At 41.1% G+C, this 16,868-nt stretch overlaps 1 long non-coding RNA gene across 1 annotated transcript in view; it reads left to right on the forward strand.

Annotated features, from left to right (window-relative positions):
* Positions 1–11,767, forward strand: part of LOC113918116 — a 75,006-nt gene extending 63,239 nt beyond the window's left edge. The window contains exons 3-4 of the long non-coding RNA XR_003518445.1: positions 5,740–5,821; positions 10,934–11,767. This is a non-coding gene — a long non-coding RNA (uncharacterized LOC113918116). The remainder of the gene's footprint in view (positions 1–5,739; positions 5,822–10,933) is intronic.
* The last annotated feature ends 5,101 nt before the right edge of the window (positions 11,768–16,868 follow it).

Raw genomic sequence — 16,868 nt, forward strand, 5'->3', positions numbered from 1 at the left:
AGATAGAGAGCATGAGAGGGAACAGGGTCAGAGAGAGAAGCAGACTCCCTGCTGAGCACGGAGCCCGACGTGGGACTCGATTCCGGGACTCCAGGATCATGACCTGAGCTGAAGGCAGTCGCTTAACCAACTGAGCCACCCAGGCGCCCCCGGGCATCAGATTTTTAAAAATTTCCCAGATGGTTCTAATGTACAGCGAAGTTTGAAAACCACGTTTTTCAACCCAGACGTGTATTTTTTTGTTTGTTTAATTTTTGGTCTGTAGTTTTTCCTGCTGAGATATTTTAGTATGCAATTGTCTTTATTCTCCATGAAGACAATTCTAAAAATGTCTCAAAAGTCATTTTTATATTGCTAAATGGAGTGTCCTATAAATGTCAATAGGTCTAGTTTGTTGGTAGTATTGTTCTAGTCTTCTGTATCTTTTCTGATTTCTTTCTTTTTTTTTTTTTTGGAGGAGGGAGGGGCAGAGGGAGAGAGAGAGAGAGAATCTCAAGCAGGCTCCATGCCCAATGAGGAAATTACTGATATCAGGAACAAAAGATGTGACATTACTAAAGATCTGAAATACAGACATTAAAAGGATAATAGGATAATAAAGGAATGTTATGGACAATTTAATGTCAATAAACTCAACAAGTTAGATGAAATGGACAAATTCCTTAAAAGAGAACACTTACCAAAACTGGCACAAGAAAAAATAGAAAATATGAATAGTTTACCTATTAAAGAAATTGCATTTGTAGTTAAAAATCTTTCTCTTGAAACAAAACTCCCCCCAAAGTCACTTTGGGTTAAAGCCATTCAAATAAAATTTTGCTTTTAATTCATCTTTCCAGGGGTGCCTGGGTGGCTCACTGGGTTAAGTGTCTGCCTTTGGCTCGGGTCATGATCTCAGGGTCCTGGGATGGAGCCTTGCATCGGGGTCCCTGCTTAGCAGGGACCCCGCTTCTTCCTCTCCTTCTGCCTGCAACTCCCCCTGATTATGCTCTCTCTCTCTGTCAAATAAATAAAAAAAAATCTTAAAAAAAATCCATCCCTCCAAATTCTAGCAACTGGCTTCCTTACTATGAGATTTGGTTGTGTGTTTTTATTAAATTGGTGATATCCCTCAGTTCTATTTCAAGAGGCTGTCTATTTACATGATCATTTGCTTTACTTCTGCATGTATTTTAATTTGGGCCCAGTTTCAAAAAGTTGAAATAGGACACATATCAGAAAACTGCACATGTCATGAGAGCAGAGCTCAGTGAGTTCTCATACAAGTGTATACTCTCATAAATAGCATCTAGAGCAAAAATAGAATATTACCAGCACCTCAGAAGCCTACCTTATGTTCTCTCAGTCACCAAACCCTTTCTAAACCTCCACAAAGTGGTAACTAAACTTGCTTCCCAAACCATAGATTATTTTCACCTATTTTTGAGCCTATATAAATGGAATCTCACAGTGGGCACATTTGTGTTTAGCTGTATCCTCTCAAAATTATGTTAATGACATTCATCTATTATTACTGCTATAGAGTATTTTATTGCATGAATATGTGACAATTTATTTGTCCTTTCTACCGTTTAGGCCTAACTTTTATAGCTATTTGGATGTGCTTTAGAATATTTAGTATATTTTCCCTATGTCCATTAATTCAGCATTTTTAAGTGAAAAACCATCGTTTGGACACTGACCCACCTGATGTCATGCACGTAGAGCACGGCAGCATCTTCCTAAGTGGAAATGTAGGCTTTTTTGAGTATTGGTGGATCCCATTCTCCTCCCCTGCAGGTTGTCATAAGCAGGTTTTTGTTGAATAGGTATATGGATACCATGCAGCTTAGTACGACTTGCCTGCCATTTCTTTCATGATGGCATAAAAAGATTTTTCTATTTTAAATATCATAACATTGGTATATTTGAGGAAAGGAAGCCTTTAAATCATAACATCTCAGTCAGATAGTTCTTTAGAGAATACAAATTGGTATGTTCTTTCTTGGAGATAATTGAATAGCTTAGTGATCATTACCAAAAATCCTTAAAAAATGGCATGTCCTTCTAAGACACAGTGGTAGTCTAGTTTCAAATCTGTGCTTTTCTACTTACTGACTGTGTGACCTTGATCAAATTACTTACTTCTCTCCACCGCATTCCTCATTTGTACTTACTTCATTGGGTTTTTACGATGATTAATTTAAATTAATAAAGCGATTATTATACAAAGAAGATATGCAGTTGACACTGTATGTTCAAATATGCTTGTTTCTTAGGTATTTGTAATAATGGGAATTTGAAGCCACTTTGAATGTCTAATCCTGGAAAAATGAGAAAAATAAACTAGGAGTATACTATGTATACAATAACATGTTACATAACCGTTTAAAACAATGTTTCTAAATAACTTAAAAAGTTGTGGGGGGAATTATGAATTTATGGGGCAAAGTGAAAAAAACAGACTATAAAATTGCATCCCAATTGTAGAAAGGTATATATATATATATATATCCAAGGCAAAAAAGATTTGGGGGGGCATCTGGCTAGGCTCAGTTGGTGGAGTATGTAACTGTTGATCTTGGGGTTGTGAGTTCGAGCCCCATGTTGAGGGGTAGAGATTACTTAAAAATAAATCTTCAAAAAAAAAAGATTTGGGTTCTTTTGGTTTTTGAATTCTTTTATTTATATATCCATTTGTTCACTTTTTCCAGCTTCACTGAGGTGTACTCAACAAATAAAAATTGTATATATTTAAAGCATACAATCTGGTGTTTTGACAGGTGGTGGGTTCTGCTGTAAACTTAATTTTCTTCATTATTATTATTAGTAGTAGTATTTTGTACTTATTTAAAGTTAGCAGAATTAACCTTTCTGAGCATTACCATAAATAAAATGACTCAGAAAATAAAACAAAAATAAAAGCATTAGTAAATACTATTGAAGGGAAAAGTAGGGCCCCTAGTCATCAGACAGCCTGACCTTTGGTGGGGCTGGGAAGCCTAGACCTTCTCACCACGGTGGCCTCTTGGACTGTTTCTCTCTGTATGCATTATGTTGATGAGCACACCTCAGCAAACGGCCGTCAAGTCCTGGACTTCCTGTTAATGTTTTATTTTTATTTTTATTTTTAGATTTTATTTATTTTTTTCATGAGAGAGAGGCGGAGGAGGAGGCAGGGGGAGAAGCAGCATCCCCTCTGAGCAGGGAGCCAGATGCGGGGCTTGATCCCAGGACCCTGAGATCATGACCTGAGCCGAAGGCAGACGCTTAACCAACTGAGCCACTCAGGCGCCCCAAGTCCTGGACTTCTTTTTTTTTTTTTTAATATTTTATTTATTTTATTTGACAGAGAGAGAGAGAGAGAGAGAGAGAGAGTGTACAAGCAGGGGGAGCGGCAGGGAGAGGGAGAAGCAGGCTCCCAGCTGAGCAGAGAGCACGACACGGGGCTCGATCCCAGGACCCTGAGATCATGACCTGAGCCGAAGGCAGACGCTTAACTGACTGAGCCACCCAGGCACCCCAGTCCTGGACTTCTTAAAAATAATTCTGACTTCCTTCTTTCTAAAATAAGAAAGTAGTGACTGCACTGGGAATGAGTGTCACTCCAGTTGGCTCTGGATCCTGAACTGTTGCAGCCTGTTTGCCTGGTAATCTTGTCTGTGTCAGTTGGTAGGGTAACCAAAGGCAGCTGATTCCTTAATTGGTAAAGGCTCAAAACCAGCCTCTTTCATTAGTTCCCATCAGGGTCTTGAGAGGGGGTTGGGTCCAGCCAGGTTTTCCATCCTTTAGAATTCAAAAGGTATACTGATTTCCTGATAGTGTTACTGAGGCTTAGGCCCAATGAGTTGTCTACAGAATCCGCTGCATATTAAAAACAAATTGAAATGTTTCTACAGTTGATAATAGGTAATCAATTTAAGGCAGGTAAGTGAAACCACCTTGGTGTCATTGAGATACAGTTTGGTTTTTTCTTTGAAGAGGCATAAAAGTGCTCCATGTGTGCTATTTCATTTCTATTAGATTGTTGACTGAAGATACTTGAATGCACAGAATTTGTGAATTTGTGAATACCTGGTATACCTATCATGCAGAGCTGACTTCTCAATGGATCTGTTTTCTAATGTAGTCTAGACTGTTCCTGGCAAATGCAGTTAAATCTAATGTCCAAATTAAATTATTTATATGGGTTTTGAAGAGTTTAATTTGCTTTTAGAAAAGATTTCCCTTCCTCTTCCTCCTACCTCCCCGGTGTTTGGTTTTTCTAACACAGAGGCCATGAGAACCTAACGCCAAAGCAACCAGTTGGAAAGGGAAACATCCACGTAATTACTGGTTGTTTTGTCTATACAGTGTGAGACAAGAAGTTGGCATGATTTTATTTTTCACCTAGTTGACAGTTTTTTGTTTTGTCTTGTTTTGTTAGATTTCTTTGGACCAAAATGATTTGTTGATTCGTATTGTGTAAATAAATCCTAATTCCACAATACCTCTGTGACTGTTTTTTGTTTTGCTTTGTTTTTTTTTTTTTTTTTTTTTTTTTTTAAGCAACTGAGGAGTGAAAAGAATAAATAATTGAAAGCTGGGAGACTTTGTGATTTTGGTTCAGCTTTGTCACCAACCAGTTACGTGACCTTGGGCAGGTCATTTCACCTCCTGAGGCCTCCATTTCCTAAAATGAGGAGGCTGCCAAGACAAGTTCTTAGGTGCCTGGTAATTTCATGCCTTGAGTCTTTGAGCTAGAGGATGCCGAATAGAACTCCAGGGTGATTCTCAGATCAGTCGGTGGCTAACATTTTTGGTTGGCTCAGGGAGAGGATCATAGTTTTTAGTTGGCTTTTAATTATTTTTTAAAGATTGAATTTATTTGAGAGAGAGAGGACACAGAGGGAGAGTGAGAGGGAGCAGCATACTCTCCAATGAGCAGGGAGCCTGATGTCGGACTCGATTCCAGGACCCTGAGATCATGACCTGAGTCGAAGGCAGACGCTTAACCCACTGAGCCACCCAGGTGCCCTTTAGCTGTTTTTTAGAATCAGTTCACAATTTTTAGCTGGATTTTTAAATTTAAGAACATTTTCCCCCCCAATTTCTGATTACAAATTGATACATGTTGCTTGAAGGAAACTTAGCAAATATACATTAGTGGAAAGAAGAAAATTTAAAACAGTTGTAATCCTATACTGAGATATAACTAATGTCACTGCGGTGTACATGTTTCCAGGCTTAGGAAGATCATCTAAATGCAGTCAGTTCTGGTATAACATTTGTTTTGAAAATGTAAATTTGTTCCAACACAATTGCACAAGGGAGCAACTTGAGTAAGACTGCATACGCACAGTTTCTTCCAGGAGAAACACCAAGTGAACACACACACACACGCACGCACGCACGCACGCACCCGGCCGTGTACGCATGCGCACACGCCAACCCAAGGACTGGAGCTGCGGCCACCAACGTCTGGCGGTACAGCTCTCTGTCCCAATTCAGATCACCCTCCTTCCACAACTTCATGATGACTGCAACCCGAAATCCTTCCCTCCCCTGACACCCTGGTTCCCTTGGCGCCCTTGGCACCCCTGGCGCCCTTGGCACCCCTGGCACCCCTGGCACCCCGGCCAGGCCAGCGCCCTCCCTTGTCTTTAATTTTTCCTTCTTTACTCTCAGCCTGTTTCGTATTGTTCCTTTCTGTTTTCTGCTCATTTCCTCTTTATTTCACCTTTCTCTATTTTCTACCTGTTTTGTGCCTCTCCCACACAGGGTGATGGGCCTGGGAACCCGTTGGAAACCTGGCAGGCAGGGAGATGCCTCCTTCCACAGCAAACGGCAGGTGTCTTTCAAGGTAGAGTGCTATAGTTATAAAACACACATTGAACTTGTGGCAAACTGTGCTTTTTTTTTTTTTTTTACTGTGTCACTGACAAAGTTTTTGTTTTGTTTGTTTGTTTGTTTGTTTTTAAAGATTTTATTTATTCATGAGAGACAGAGAGAGAGAGAGAGAGAGGCAGAGGGAGAAGCAGGCTCCCAAGGGGCAGGGAGCCCGATGCGGGACTCGATCCCAGGACCCCGGGATCATGACCTGAGCCGAAGGCAGACACCCAACCATCTGAGCCACCCAGGCGCCCACTGACAAAGTTTTTGAGTGTCCTACCCCAAACCCATTTTCCCTTAATCTAGTAGCTTTCCTCCCCTGATTTTGCAGAGTGCAGTGTTAACTAAGACTTTGCAAATAGTTTATAATTAAAAAAATAATTAGATAATAGAGGAACAAAATAATTTATTTAAATCATCATTTAGCCAATTATTTAAAAAAGAAGTGATTAGTTTTATTAAATTTCAACCCTTGGGTAGATGTCCTATTAATATTCTGTGTGATGAGAGAAAGTACTCATAACGCACTTCCTCTGCATACTAAGGTAGCAATGAACATCTGGACGAAAAGCCCTTGAGTGATCGTTGGAGTTTCTAGTTCAGTTTCTCCGTTTAAATTTCTAATCTGGCAAAGATTAATAGATACCACCCACATAAACAACCGCTCTGTGGTGTACTTAATAATTTTTAAGCGTGTAAAGGGGTCTTGGGATCGAAACATTTGAGAACACCAGCTAAATCCAGTTTCCTATAGCTTTTCATCCTTGTAGCGAAAGTATAAAATTTCTTTAGTATTGGGGCTTTCAGAAATGTAACTTCTGAGTCTAAGAATATGAATATTTTTTAAAGGTTTCTCTATATAGTGCCAAAGTGCCCTCCAGAAAGGTAATGCCAGTTTACATTGTTATCCTCAGTGTTCGAGTATGCTCTTTTAGTTTTGGCTGACTTGAGTGAACATCCCAGGTCACTAAACACCATCTAGGGTGCAAAGGTGGGGATCCTGCTTAAATTGTCCCAACATTTGGGGGTGCCTGGGTGGCTCAGTTGGTTAAGCATCTGCCTTTGGCTCAGGTCATGATCTCGGTGTCGTGGGATCGAGTCCCACATCAGGCTCCCTGCTCAGCAGCAGGGAGCCTACTTCTCTGTTTTTCCTCTGCCCCTCCCCTCCGCTCGTGCTCTCTCTCTCTCTGTCAAATAAATAAATAAAATCTTTAAAAAAAATTATCCCAACTTTTAAGAAATATTTGGAGCTTTGTAAAGTTTAAAATGACTTCGAAAGGTACTCACTGATGTATTAAATTGTTGGCCAGAGATGAAAACTCTTTTTTGACCTCTTCTGAGAGGACAACACTAAAAAGGGGATTTTACCAACATCTACATGACACAACAGTTCCAGGCTTGGTGAAAAACAAAGGGACATACCTTTAAATAAATACTGTTGTGGCTAAAGACATGGAGTTGTGAGTTGGAAGTTTTCCTTTTGTAAAATTACAGCTTGGAGGAAATATGATGGTGAAAACACTTCTTAGGGAACGGGTTAGTCTCTGAGAATAAAAACATATGGACATGGCTCTCCCTGTCTTCCTTCAGGCCTTCCCTTTACTCAGTCTCTTCCCTTCCCACCTAATTAGACCACTTGAGTCCTTATTTGAACAAACCTCAGTCCCTCCAAGAACTGAGAGGAGTCTGACGGAGCTGAAAGGAAGTGACAGAAACAAAGTTGGTCTTCTGCTTCTCTTGTGTTTCCTTTCTTTACCTTAATTAACTCAGGTTTGGGTTTGAATTCTTTTCTAATTTCTCTCAGATGCTTTCTGGTTGCTCTTATAGAACATGATATATTAAATCAACTTTTGTAATTATGTGGAACAGAATATATTTCTTAAATCACCTCCCTCTGAGAATCTCCAGAAATTCTGCATGCACAACTTCATCGACCCTCTTGGTGTGTCTGGGCTTACTTAACTTTTAGGTATCCAAAACAAAGCCATCGATTTCACTGTCAGGAAAACAGACTAAAAACTAATGGTTTCACTACAAATTGGTGCATCCTCTGATGGAATACTATGCAGTTATAAACAAGAATGAAGCAACTCTCTGTGTACAGATTTGGAAAAGCGTTCTAAGGTACATTTGTTGGATGAAAGGAGGCAAAGTTCAAAATAGTAAGCCTAGGATATTATTTTTTGTGTAAAAAGTGAGCAAATATGAAGATCTGTTTGCACTTGCTTGTTTTTGCATAAATTCTGGAAGAATGTATGAGAAACTAAATACAGTGGTAATGTCTGGGCAGGAGGAAGGGAACAGGTAGATGGAAGACAAGGATAGATGTGAGATCTCCCCCCTTGTATCTTGTTTGTTTTGAATGTGTGAACATACAACCTTCTTAAAAATTAACAATAACAATAATATTTAAAAAGGATGACACTTGCGTTCGGAAAAAAGAACCATGACATATTAACAGTATGCAAGAGAGCCTGGTCCCTGATAGTAAGGAGGACTTTCTCACAGGCTTATATTTTATTCATAATTTTTTCTACCATTACGGTGTGTGACAGGCTTGACCTTGGGTTTTGGAGCTCTTCTGGGTTGGATGGTGTCCTTGGAGTAGAGGAAGTAGGTCTAATCCTTCTCCCAGGCAGAGAGTAAAGCCACCTCTGCCTTCCTTCCATTCTTCAGCTGCTGGGTCATGCTGGAACTGGCACCACCCTCCTCGGGCAGGCAGGGGGTGGAGGCAGCCATGGGTTCTGGCCGTGTCCCCCAGGTGAGCTGTTTCTGACTGCAGGTATCACAGAGAAAGCTTTGAAGAGCTGGCAAAACCAACCCCTTGCTTTCTTTGCAGGATGATGAAGATGCTAGTGCTCGGACAGTTAAAAGCAAACTCGGGAGGTTTGTATTTGAAGAATATGCTCCGAGGAGGACAATGCCATTAATGATCCTCAGCCGGGTCTAAGTTTGTTAATATTCCAAATACCTTAGAATAGTTCAGCAGCACATGTCTAATTTGAAGTAATTTATTCTGTTAATATTTTGGTTTTCTGCTGCCAGGAACTCTGGGCATATGGCATTCCCCTAAGACATGAAGAAGGAAACCATTATGGGTGATAATAAGGAACACACATTCATTGGTATGTTTAACATCTTGGCTTGAAGATGAAATTCTAAGCCATGAATCCCAGTGGCTTCCCAGCTGTGTACAGGTTAAAGTACATTTCCCCGTGGCTGCTCTATTTATTCTAATAATGTGATGTCTCTGGGAGCCAGTCTGCACCTTGGCTTTATGACAGTGATAAGGATCCCCTGGGAGCTGGCTAAAAATACAGATTCCTGGATTCCACCTAAGCCCTGGAAATCTGCTTTGTAACAACTGCTCCAGATAATTCTTATCTGCCAAGCTTGGGAAACTTTGCATTTTGGAATCTTGAGAGGAAAGTGACGTTATAGGGAATCCTCCTGTCTTTGGGCTGACCTCTTCCACCCGGAATGACAAATGTCTGTCCCCAGAAAGAAAGGAGCAAGCATTCTCCATACCTGGGATGTCACTGTGCATGAAATCTGTACCAGAACCTTCACGGTCCTCATTTGGCTTTACTAGTGACTCAGAGTTTTCTTTTTTTTCTTAGGACAAAGGATGTTTAATACCTTCCGTCCCTTCAGAGAGGTTTCTATTTTAAATACAGAGCTTGGAAATCCGGGGAACCCTATGAAACATTTGGGGTTGAAATGGGTAGAGGCCTCTGGTAACAGCTGCATGATTCAGTTACCCTTAAAAGTCATAATTTGCCACACCCTATTTCCTCATCAGACACATAGGGGTCTGTAAAGGGGACAGACTAGTCACAAGTACAGTGCATTTATGTGGCATACCTAGTGAACACAATAAAATACCCCTCCTGTAAAAAACGTAATCACCCGCTATTAAGTAAAAATCCCCAGTTGGAAGGTTCTATTAAATGAGGTTTGGAAGTTCAAATTGGCCTCTTCTGTTCTAAAGCATGGGCTTCTCCAAGCAATAACTTTAAAAATCTCACCCACAAGTGAATTTGTGATCATGTCAGCAAATGGGTTTATTTATTTTTTTTAAAGATTTTATTTATTTATTTGAGAGAGAGAATGAGAGATAGAGAGCACGAGATGGGGGAGGGTCAGAGGGAGAAGCAGACTCCTTGCTGAGCAGGGAGCCCGATGTGGGACTCGATCCTGGGACTTGATCCTGGGACTCCAGGATCATGACCCGAGCTGAAGGCAGTCGCTTAACCAACTGAGCCACCCAGGCGCCCCCAAATGGGTTTATTTTGACTTGACTTAACTGATCAGGAGAACCAGACAAGTTAATTAGAATTTTTTATTATTTTTTTTAATTTTTTAGAATTGACCAAATAGGTTGTTTGACAATTTTTTTTTTGATTTGTCAACATTGTGTCAAATGAATCAAAATGGCTAAAATTGGGATGCCTGGCTGGCTCAGTCATTAAGTGTCTGCCTTCGGGTCAGGTCATGATCCCGGGGTCCTGGGATGGAGCCCTGCATGGGGCTCCCTGCTCTGAGGGGAACCTACTTCTCCCTCTGCCTGCCACTCCCCCTGCTTGTGCTCTCTCTTGCTCTCTCTCTCAAATAAATAAATAACATCTTTAAAAAAAACAGCTAAAATTTATGAGACGAAAGGAAGCCTGAGTTTTAAACTAAAGATATATTTTTTAAGATTTTATTTATTTATTTGAGAGAGAGAAAGAGAGAACGAGCAGTGGGGAGAGGCAGAGGGAGAGAGAGAGAAAAACAGACTCCCTGCTGAGCAGGAAGCCTGATGTGGGGCTCCATCCCAGGACCCCAGAGATCATGACCTGAGCCGAAGGCAGACTGACTCCTAACTGACTGGGCCATTCAGGCGCCCCTAAACTCAAGATATTTTTGGCACTCTTCATGGCATTGACACAGAATTTCCACCCATCTCATTCAAGGGCACTGTGTTGTTTCACTCAGAGTTTGCTCTTTATAGGCTTTAATTTTTAATTCCTCAGACTTGATTTTCTCTTAAGTTGTACATTTCTTTTCATTAAAACAAAAACAAAACTTTTTTTTCTTCCAGCCCTAGGAGGAAGGAATGGAGGAGAGAAGAGGAGAAATTCAGCCTCTGAATCACCTGGATATAGGGGCCTGAGGCTTACCTCTTTAAGAAAAAGAATGCAAAAACCTCTCCCTTCTGCAAATATTTTACAATTGTATGACCGCGTGTATGATCATGTGACTCTTGGAAGGAGCCCCTGCCAGGGAAGGACTCAAGCTGAAGCTTCATAAGCTTTCTTGTAAACAGTCTCTGCCTGCCTTCACCTTTTTGTCTTCTGAATTTGAACACTATCAATTTTATTCCCTACCCTCAAAAATTATACATTTCTGAATGAGTAAATGAATACAGGCATTTCCATGCCCAGGTAAAAGATATTTTGAGAAATGCAGAAACATATTCTCCCGTGAGTCTCCTGATGCTAATGGCTCCAGGACAAGCCAGCTTTACCATTCCTCTTGTCTTTCCAGGATGTTGCAACTGGGCATGTTTCCATGGCATCCCTTATTTTTTTCTGGCAGGACAGAAAGGGCCCAGGGCAGGGGATTGGGAGATTGGGGTTCTAGTCCCAACTTCACAACTACAGAGAGGGCTGGGGCAGAAGCAGCAGTGGGTGAGCTGCATAATTCCCCAGGAGAGGCTGAGGCCTGGGGAGAGCAATGTGGCTGCTGACCCCAGGGGGTACAACTGGGTCCTCCTACAGCAAGAACTCCAAGTCCAGGGCTCTTTCCGCTGTACTCCCCCTTCTTGTATCTTCCTCTAGCCGTGCATTCTTGGGAAAATGATTTCTGACCCTTCTGATGTTTGGTTTCTTCCTCTGTACAAGAAAGGGCTAGAACCAGATAACCCATAAATTCCTTTCAGTTGAGTATTTTCTGATTCTCTGGCTGTTTTTCCTTTTTGGTCATCCTGATGGGCATGCAGCTCCTGGATGACCTGGTTGAGCCCTAGTGCCCAGCACAGGGTTTGCTGAATGCCTTGAGTGGAACAGAGATTTCACAACGTAAAGCTTCCAGGTGGGGCACTGAGCGGAATGGCTTTCACCTTGGCCCATGACTCATCTCTTCAACTTTGTTAATTTGATAAGCACAGGGCCAGAAGGGTCCTGAGAGGGCACTCACAGCCCTGTTTCATGACAGAGATGAAGAAACTAAGACCCAGAGACCCTCCCGAGGCTGCTTCACGAACACTACTGACAACATTTTGGAACACGGGTGCCCTAATTTTCTCCACTGCACTATTCCCAGCCTCTGGATTGCTTTGAGGCAGTCATTGCTGGTCCTCAAGTGTCTCCGTTTGGTTCTAATAGAACCACACTGGGAAACTCGTCTGTCTTGTCCACAGAACAGACCCAGGTAAAGATTCCTCTTGGGATCCATGTTGAGGTTATTCTTATTTATCTGACGTGGAGGTTCTATTGCTTCTATATTCAAATTAAAATGTGATTTAGTTTAAGAACACATTTCCTTATACTTTTCTGATGTCTGTAACTCCTGGCCACCACCATAAACATAAGGGACATCAGTTATTTTAATTTTGCTTCTAGAATTTTCTCCTGCCACTAAAAGATCACAGGTAAGTACTCCCTCTGTGAATCCATCAAGTTACCCTCCTCCTCCTCTTCCTTACAAACTGGACTCTTCCCTTTGAAACCATCTTTGATGACCTGCACGTCCTCCCTTGGTCATGACAGGTTCAGTTTTGGGTGGTGCTCTCAGGCGGCTCCTCCCTGTCCTAGACAATCTCATTTAGACCTCCCAGTCACCCTTTGAAGCAGACAGTTTCTCCATTCGTCTGAAAGTGGAGCTATAACTTTCCCACATTTCTACAGTTAGTTGGTGGCAAGATCCAGAGAATCAATTTCTGATACAGCCACCTTTCTGCTACAGTCACAGCCACCTTCAGGACAAAATGTGAAGAATGCCATTATGCCCTTGAGACAACATATGTGAGAACTTAGAGGAAGGGATCCCTCTACTAGCGGAGGGTGGGAAAAGCTTAATGCAGAGACACTATTGGAGTCTGGGCTGGGAAGGCAGGGAAGGTGTTAGAGGCATAGATGAGGGGTAGGTCTTGTCTCAGGGGAGGATGGTCCATGTACAGGGGACGGGGTGTGGGCTAGTGTGGACCGTCATCATCAGCCTCAGCTGTACCAGCTTGGTTTGGCAGCCACTGAGTTGTGCATGTCCATTCACTCATTTATCACCGTGAGGACAAATGGCCTTTGCCATCATCTCCTCTTGCCCCTTCTTCATCTATAAATAAATTATGCTTCCGTTCCCCTATGTATGCATTTCTCTTTTTTCTCTCCTTTTGTAGAAATAGACTTCGTAAAGTATGTATCATGAAAGGTAACAGGTATTACCTATGTAACTTGAAAGGTAAAATTCCACCATTTATTTAGCAGCTAGCCTTGGTCTCCATGTTAAGAACTCTTTAATGGGCAAGAACATTTTCTCCTCATTATCACCTCCTCAAGTTGAATAGAACTAGGAGGCCTAGACTTGGCCCTGGGGGTTTTTCAAGATGATAATGAGGCAGCATTTTGTTCAACTTGTGCCTTATTTTAAGCTCTTGGTGTATTTGCTTCGTTATCTCCACCAGATTTTAAGTTGTTTCAGCAAGGATTATGTCATTTCAAATTTGAATTCCTCACTGTGCTGAGCTCGTGTCTGGCACATAGTAGGTGCTCAGGCAGTCTGAGATCCAGGGTGGGGTTTCCAAAATTTTCCTGATGATAGAATCAAAGAGATGTGAAGAGAATAAGGATTATTCTACCTTCTGGGCAGCAATAACTTATAATTCATATAAGATTGATTTATATGTATTTGTAATGGAGATTTTTTTTTTCTAGGGCCAGGAATGTGTTCTTTCTTTCTTTTCTTTCCTTCTTTCTTTCTTTCATTTTCTTTCTTTCTTTCTTTCTTTCTTTCTTTCTTTCTTTCTTTCTTTCTTTCTTTCTTTCTTTCTTTCTTTTTCTTTCCTTCTTTCTTTCATTTTCTTTCTTTCTTTCTTTCTTTCTTTCTTTCTTTCTTTCTTTCTTTCTTTTTCTTTCTTTCTTTCTTTCTTTCCTCTTTCTTTTCTTCTTTTTAAGATTTTATTTATTTATTTGAGAGAGAGAGAGCCGGGGGAAGGGGAGAGGGAGAGAAGCTCAAGCAGACAGAGAGGAGCCTGACTCAGGGCTCCATCCCACAACCCTGAGATCATGATCTGAGCCAAAACCGAGAGTTAAACCTTAACTGACTGAGCCACCCTGGTGCCCCTCTAGGGCCAGGAATATTTCTGTTCATTCTACCTGGACACTGTCTGGGAGATCTAGGTGCTAATCAGAAGGTTGCTTGGTGAATGTGGAGTCTGAGCAATAAGTAGCTGAGAATCCTGAGGGTTATTTCATCCAGGTTTTGGTGAAGCCTGAACAAGCACACTGCTTTAGGGATAGATATACCATCACCTACCACATTTACCCCCAAAGGTCTGCCATATTATCAGATTCTGGCACACCTTCCTGGCAGCTTGGTGTCAGCAGCTTGAGATACAATCCGTTTGTACACTAAATTGAAGATAGAACTACTTGTTTTTAAATTGTTCATTCTGAGGTTAGTCTTATATTTCCATCTGGACTGCTGGACAGTGTCCAATCGTGTAGTGTGCATGAATGTTTATTTATTTATTGAGTTTTAAATTTTAATTTCATTATAGTTAACATACAGTGTTATATTAGTTTCAGGTGTACAATATAGTGATTCAACAAGGGTGTGCATGACTTTAAGAAGAGAAGGTGTGGTGAGCAGCCTTTTTACCACATCTCATTTAATTCTTTAGACTACCCTGTAGACAGAGCTGGGATTTGAACCTGGCTGATTCCAAAGCCCATAATCCTTACCCTACATTATACTGCCTCCCCATGGACACTGAGTGTCTTCTATGACCTCACTCCCATCCATCAAAATGGCCTCACCTCTTTCTGCTCATGCCTCCCTCTAGGAATGCCCAACTGCTCTAAACTCCCTGTATGTGCTGCCCTGTGTCTGATCCAAAGGCAGAAGGGTCTGGCTGTACTAGACCTGTTTGGCTGAGATTGGAGTACTCAGAACCAGGAAGATAACAATGTTACAGTAGGAGTGGGTAAAAGGGAGTATAAATTTATTATGGGCCATGCACACTACATAATAGATCGTTAATATAGGTTGTTTCATTTAATCCTCCCTGATTATCTCATGCAGTATCAGCAAGAGGGTATGTATGTAAGGGTCAAGAATTTAGACTCCAGAGCCAGTTTTCCCAGATTCGAATCCCAGCTTTGCTGCTGCTGCTTCTGCTTCTTCTTCTTTTTAAAGATTTTATTTATTTATTTGAGAGTGAGCGAGAGAGAGAGAGAGAGAGAGAGAGAGAGAGAGAGAGAGCAAGAGCACAAGAGCTGGGGTAGGGAGAAGCGGACTCTCGGCTGAGCAGAGAGCCCCACATGGGGCTCAATCCCAGGACGCTGGGATATGACCTGAGCCAAAGGCAGCCGCCCAACCGACTAAACCACCCAGGCGCCCCCCAGCTTTACTTCTTACCAGTTGCATGACTGCAGACAGGTCACTTACCCTGTCTCTGCCTTATTTTGCTTCTGCAGAAAATGGGAATGATAATAATTAAATTTGCCTCATTAGATTGTAATGAGGATCAAATCAACAGTGTCTGGCTCATGGTAAACTCTTTCCAAGGGTTAGCTATTATTAGTACCCCAATTTTAGAGATAAGCGATCTCAGCTTGAAGAGTCACTTATTCAAGGTCACACAATTAGCAAATGGTTGCACTGATTTTTAAACCCAGGTCTTCCTACTTCCAAAGATCCTATTATTACTAAAACGTATCACAGTGTTCATGAGGGTAATTAAGACAATGCGCTTTTCAGAAGGGGGTCTATATCTTAGGTCTGTGCTCCCAAGAAAAAGATGAAATATTAGGGGGTTAAAAAAGAATGGTTTTGAGATGAATCATAAAAAATTGCTCTCAGTTTACCTACTTTTCATAGTCTAGCATCATCTCCTGGGGTCATGGAAATACAGTTTGATCATCTGGGACCAAATGGCTGTAAATACGCAAACCCTACATAAAGATTAACCTTTGTTGTGAAATTGTGACAATTTTACAGCAAGAAACCTGGGCATAAGGAAGTTTAGTACAGGCCCCTAATGGAATGGACTATTCAAAAGTGAGATATGTGTGTGAGGCACACACATGGAGAAAGCATTTTTGGTGGGAGGTAAACAGCATGAATCAATCTAGAGCCAAGAGGCCAGCTTGGAACTAGAAGCTGACTGCTTATATTGCTTGTACTAGAAGAGGGCAAAGAGACTGAGGGCAACTACAGAGAGTAGGGGGGAGCATAGGTGGAGGGGCAGTCATAGTAAGGATAAGATAGGAACTTTCATGGCTGGAGGAAGTATCAATAGCCATGTCCTTTCTGGTGAGGAATATGACCCCATATATCAAATACTTCAAAAATGGGCTTTTTTTACTTTTAACACTGTCTCCTAGGACATAATAAATGATGGCCAAAGATTTGTATTTATCACAGTGTTATTAAAAATAGGAAAAATTGGGGGATGGTCTATTTTAAAATAAATTGATAAGATGAAATAGTACATAGCCATTAATAGTAATTTTAGGAATTTTTTTAACTCTATGGGAACAAGGATCTTTTATAGCTCATTCAAATCTGTGTTTTCCTTGCTTAAGACAATGCCTGACACATAAAAAAACTCAATATTTACTAAAGAAATAAATATAACATTAAGTGCAGAAAAAAAAATCACCCAAGGACACGAAACTGAATCTCTTGCTTTGAAAAGAATTCTGATCATTGAAAAGGAAGTATTAAAAATTCCTCCATATGCAGTGCATAGAAATGTCAAATCATTATGTTGTATGCCTGAAACCAACATAACGTTGTATGTCAATTACACTTAA

Source organism: Zalophus californianus, chromosome 1 (genome assembly GCF_009762305.2).
Source record: "Zalophus californianus isolate mZalCal1 chromosome 1, mZalCal1.pri.v2, whole genome shotgun sequence".
In the NCBI taxonomy this organism is placed as follows: domain Eukaryota; kingdom Metazoa; phylum Chordata; class Mammalia; order Carnivora; family Otariidae; genus Zalophus; species Zalophus californianus.